Source organism: Procambarus clarkii, chromosome 3 (assembly GCF_040958095.1).
Source record: "Procambarus clarkii isolate CNS0578487 chromosome 3, FALCON_Pclarkii_2.0, whole genome shotgun sequence".
Taxonomy (NCBI): domain Eukaryota; kingdom Metazoa; phylum Arthropoda; class Malacostraca; order Decapoda; family Cambaridae; genus Procambarus; species Procambarus clarkii.
In genome coordinates this window covers 13,103,198-13,109,384 of record NC_091152.1, presented here as the reverse complement: position 1 = coordinate 13,109,384, position 6,187 = coordinate 13,103,198, and positions in this window count along the sequence as shown.

The following is a 6,187-nucleotide window of genomic DNA, read 5'->3' as shown; positions in this document are numbered from 1 at the left end:
TAGCAGAATCAGCAGCAGCACCAGTAGAAGCAGCAGCAGTAGCAGCAGCAACAGCAGCAGCAGTAGCAGAAGCAGCAGCAGTAGCAGCAGTAGAAGCAACAGCAGCAGCAGTAGCAGCAGCAACAGCAGCAGCAGTAGCAGCAGCAGCAGTAGCAGCAGTAGAAGCAACAGCAGCAGCAGTAGCAGCAGCAGTAGCAGCAGCAACAGCAGCAGCAGTAGCAGCAGCAGTAGCAGCAGCAGAAGCAACAGCAGTAGCAGAAGCAGCAGCAGCACCAGTAGAAGCAGCAGTATTTACTGAAGGAGTCAGCAGCCACGATAGTTCCGTGCCAAACAGCAGCAGTAGTAACAGCTGCTGTACGAGTCTGTAAAAGTGTAAATCAGCATGAGGAAGAGCTTAGACTATCAGAGCTTTCAACAAGAGTGAGTACCAGAAAGTCAGAGAAATCACAGAGAAAATAGAATAACCATTGGAAAAATAACTGAGAAATCACAATATCATAACCTTCATATTTCGCAAATGCGAAAGATGGTGAAAGGGGATTTATACCACACTTATACCACACTTATACCACACTTATACCACACTACGAGAACAGCCCGTTCTCGAAAGTCTTCCCAACGTCAATATGTTTTGATAATACGGTTAATGTGGTTCCCAGGTGTGAGAGAAGAGGAGGACTGGAGCTACTGAGGCATAGAATTATTAGAAGAAAGATGGAAGATTACTTGACACATAGGTGGTCTGATTCTGAGCATGAAGATGGAGTCAGCAAAGAAAAGCTCACGTACACACACACACTCTGTGGCCCAAATGAGCCACAGAGATATTAGAAAGAACTTTTTTAGTGTCAGAGTGGTTGACAAATGGAATGCATTAGGCAGTGATGTGGTGGAGGCTGACTCCATACACAGTTTCAAGTGTAGATATGATAGAGCCCAGTAGGCTCAGGAACCTGTACACCTGTTGATTGACAGTTGAGAGGCGGGACCAAAGAGCCAGAGCTCAACCCCCGCAAGCACAACTAGGTGAGTACAGGTGGAAATTGAGTGCCCAAATGAGCCATAGAGACGTTAGAAAGAATTATTTCAGTGTCAGAGTAGCAGACAAATGGAATGCATTAGGCAGTGATGTGGTGAAGGCTGACTCCATACACAGCTTCAAATGTAGATATGATAGAGCCCAATAGGCTCAGGAATCTGTACACCAGTTGATTGACAGTTGAGAAGGCGGGACCAAAGAGCCAGAGCTCAACCCCCCACAAAGCACAACTACGTAAGTCCACACACACTCGCCTATTGTACCTCACTGTCAAGTTAATACCACGACACTTTCCACGCCTGAGGATGGCAAAGAGTGCTCAGGAGAACTTACCTTTAATTAACGTGTCACAGCAAGCTGAGACAGCCCCCAGCATTTTACAGAAACAGGTAAACATACCTCTCAGTTTAATGAGAGCTGCTTCGGCCGACGGCACCCACACACTCACTCTCTAAACACATTTCACTCACAGAATATCAAACTATATACTGTTTTTTTTTTAGACCTGGTGACTGGGATCCGAACACAGCATCAGTTAGACAGTTTGTCCGATACACTGATGCTGCCTCTCGTAGCATCAGTGTGTGTAAGGGGGGAGATTGTCTCAGTGTAGCGACTGTATTGAGGTCATTGTAGGCATTGTATTGTGAGCTTCGATGTTGTATTAAGACAGGGTAAAGATGCAATGAACAGGAACATGCACTGTGGAGACACACTCAGCCACTGTGGAGACACACTCAGCCAGTGTGGAGACACACTTAGCCACTGTGTGGAGACACACTTAGCCACTGTGTGAAGACACACTCAGCCACTGTGGAGACACACTCAGCCAGTGTGGAGACACACTCAGCCACTATGGAGACACACTTAGCCACTGTGTGAAGACACACTCACCCACTGTGAAGACACACTATGACACATGTATACGCCGGACACAGGACGAACTACTGAACAACCAAGCAACTACGACACTAACCTTGATGACCTTTGACACTGAACTTTGACCCTATAACTGCCCTCGTCCAGACCTCGTTCGCTTCCTCTACCCTCATATCCATCTGGTAGGAGAGCAGAGTGATCACATTCAATCACTCGCCCACTCACTTGGCTCAATATCCCAGGCTCACTCGAGTGACCTAAATAACCTTATCATGCTTTAATTGATGAAGATTTTAGGGGGTCGGCGTTCCGGTGTGAATGGCCACGTGTCATTCAACTCCAAGGATGAATAATGAATGTCGCTTTGTACAAGCCGAGCTTCGAGGAGCAGGAACAGCTAATACGTAGGTGATTGTGTTGTGTGTGTATGTAGGGGTGAGTGCGTTCACACGCGTGCAATCACCACATATGTGTGTGTGTACACAGCAGTTTTGTGCAGCCATAAGACATGTGCGTATCATGTTCCATGTGCACCGCCTTGCCAGGTGCAGTTTCTGCCATGTGTGTAAACTATTTTTTTTTGGGGGGGGGGGGAGTTCAGCGTGAGCTGGAGTTTACCAGCAAAGTACCGCAAGGTGACAGGTACACCACAAGTTGCATTCAGGTACCAAATGGTACAATTATAGCGTCAGTAATACCTGGAGAAGTAAGGCACTTTACGAGTGCCAAAACGGGCTCTAAATAAACCCACACGCGTGAAAGTGACACTTACGAGCTGATAAAGTAGTCCAGGAGCGACCCAAACCTCGTCACTTTTAACTTAGATTTGAGTGTTTGTCAACCACTTTAACGTGACATTTGTTAACACAAGTTCCCCCCGTGTACTTTATTAAGTTACTACTTAAGTTACTGGTGGACCAAACTCTGACAAGTCCAGCCTGGCCTCGGGCCGGGCTTGGGGAGTAGAAGAACTCCCAGAACCCCATCGACCAGGTATATGTGGGCCTGCGGGCCGCTCCAAGCAACAGCCTGGTGGACCAAACTCTCACAAGTCCAGCCTGGCCTCGGGCCGGGCTTGGGGAGTAGAAGAACTCCCAGAACCCCATCAAGCAGGTATATGTGGGCCTGCGGGCCGCTCCAAGCAACAGCCTGGTGGACCAAACTCTCACAAGTCCAGCCTGGCCTCGGGCCGGGCTTGGGGAGTAGAAGAACTCCCAGAACCCCATCAACCAGGTATATGTGGGCCTGCTGGCCGCTCCAAGCAACAGCCTGGTGGACCAAACTCTCACAAGTCAAGCCTGGCCTCGGGCCGGGCTTGGGGAGTAGAAGAACTCCCAGAACCCCATCAACCAAGTATATGTGGTCCTGCGGGCCGCTCCAAGCAACAGCCTGGTGGACCAAACTCTCACATGTCAAGCCTGGCCTCGGGCCGGGCTTGGAGAGTAGAAGAACTCCCAGAACCCCATCAACCAGGTATATGTGGGCCTGCGGGCCGCTCCAAGCAACAGCCTGGTGGACCAAACTCTCACAAGTCAAGCCTGGCCTCGGGCCGGGCTTGGGGAGTAGAACAACTCCCAGAACCCCATCAACCAGGTATATGTGGGCCTGCGGGCCGCTCCAAGCAACAGCCTGGTGGACCAAACTCTCACAAGTCAAGCCTGGCCTCGGGCCGGGCTTGGGGAGTAGAAGAACTCTCAGAACCCCCATCAACCAGGTATCAACCAGGTACTTGCTGTTACCTGAAGTGTTATCCTCTCGTGGTGTCGAGTGCGTCCTGAGTGTGTGTCAGTTACCCCTCCTAGTGTCGAGTGCGTCCTGGAAGTGTCGACACTTCAGGAAACAGCCTGAAATCTCTCCGTTACGCATCTCAACACGAAATTTTCTAAATTTTCGTGCTGGTGTGAGACCTCCCTAAACACCTCGATTGCACAGACGCTGTTCTTAATGGAGTTTGTTTTCATCTGAGATCATCTGGGAAGGAAAGAGACAGGAGTTGATCGAAGATTGAGGCGTGTCTGGGGCTTCCACTGAGGTGGTAATGGTATGGTTTGATATCACTTGCATAGTGATATCGTGGCTATCTGGCTGGCTCATCCAGTGGCTATCTGGCTGGCTACCTGCCTGACTGGCTTGAATTTGACCAAAGTATTACCTTACTGATTCGTAAACTGAATGGCTTGATAACTATCCAATTTTCAGATGGGATGGAAGCCAGCTTCCCAAATTAGAGTAAACATTAGACAGACAGACAAAAATTAGACAGGCGAGTAAAATTAGACGGGGGCAAGAGAGAGAGAGAGAGAGAGACAGGACACTTGAGACGACAATCTCCTTACCTCACCTGGGTTTACCGAACATCTCCGTCTACCTACGAGGAGAGACGTGGAGGGCCAAAGAGCATTTTATTCCTTCGAGTGCATTAGGGGTGAAATTATTAAACTGGGATGAAACTGTATTGAGTTTGTTAGAGCAAACTGTTGGAGTTTGTTGGTGGTGGTGGTGTTTGTTGGAGCAAGGTGGTGGTGGTGGTGTTTGTTGGAGCAAGGTGGTGGTGGTGGTGTTTGTTGGAGCAAGGTGGTGGTGGTGGTGTTTGTTGGAGCAAGGTGGTGGTGGTGGTGTTTGTTGGAGCAAGGTGGTGGTGGTGGTGGTGTTTGTTGGAGCAAGGTGGTGGTGGTGGTGTTTGTTGGAGCAAATTGGTGGTGGTGGTGTTTGTTGGAGCAAGGTGGTGGTGGTGGTGTTTGTTGGAGCAAGGTGGTGGTGGTGGTGTTTGTTGGAGCAAGGTGGTGGTGGTGGTGTTTGCTGGAGCAAGGTGGTGGTGTTTGTTGGAGCAAGGTGGTGGTGGTGGTGTTTGCTGTTGGAGCAAGGATATGCTACTTACAATCTGGTGAAGCTGTTTACAGCCTGCTGACGCTGGCTTTGTTTGTGTTGGGCAATATTAAATGTTGCGGTGCAATAGAGGTGTTTAAGGCACCTTTGACCATTAGTCGTGAGGACGCGTGTGTTTACACCTGTGCTAAGTGTTACACTGTGTGTGTGTTGGGGGGGGGGAAGGGAGGGAGGGAGGGGGTTGTGGTTGTGTGTGTGTGTGTGTGTGTACTCACCTATTTGTGCTTGCAGGATCGAGCATTGACTCTTGGATCCCGCTTTTCCAGCCATCGGTTGTTTACAGCAATGACTCCTGTCCCATTTCCCTATCATACCTAGTTTTAAAAGTATGAATAGTATTTGCTTCCACAACCTGTTCCCCAAGTGCATTCCATTTTTCTACTACTCTCACGCTAAAAGAAAACTTCCTAACATCTCTGTGACTCATCTGAGTTTCCAGTTTCCACCCATGTCCCCTCGTTCTGTTATTATTACGTGTGAACATTTCATCTATTTCCACTTTGTCAATTCCCCTGAGTATTTTATATGTCCCTATCATATCTCCTCTCTCCCTTCTTTTCTCTAGTGTCGTAAGGTTCAGTTCCTTCAGACGCTCCTGTGTGTGTGTGTGTGTGTGTGTGTGTGTGTGTGTGTGTGTGTGTGTGTGTGTGTGTGTGTGTGTGTGTGTGTGTGTGTGTGTATGCCGCCTCTCAGTATTCCACGCATAGTCTCTGCATTGAAGCGTACAATGCATTTTATTTTAGCGTTTAAGAAGCTCAGGAAGCATTTTATATTTTGCTACACATAAGAGGGGCTTTCTCTCTGCCTGTTCCTCCATGCCTGTCAGCGCTAGGTTCGGCTCTTTCCGTTTGGCCGGAAAGAGGCTGTGATTTGGCTGTGAAGTAAGAGGGACTCTTACTTCACAGCCAAATAGTTCTTACAAATCACCTTATCCTCTTCCTTGGCTCCATGAGAACGCTCAACGCAACTCCGGACACTACTTGAATACTGGTACTCCCCCAGTACTAAGGTACTGGTACCCCAGTACTAAGGTACTGGTACTCCCCCAGTACTAAGGTACTGGTACTCCCCCAGTACTAAGGTACTGGTACTCCCCCAGTACTAAGGTACTGGTACTCCCCCAGTACTAAGGTACTGGTACTCCCCCAGTACTAAGGTACTGGTACTCCCCCAGTACTAAGGTACTGGTACTCCCCCAGTACTAAGGTACTGGTACTCCCCCAGTACTAAGGTACTGGTACTCCCCCAGTACTAAGGTACTGGTACTCCCCCAGTACTAAGGTACTGGTACTCCCCCAGTACTAAGGTACTGGTACTCCCCCAGTACTAAGGTACTGGTACTCCCCCAGTACTAAGGTACTGGTACTCCCCCAGTACTAAGGT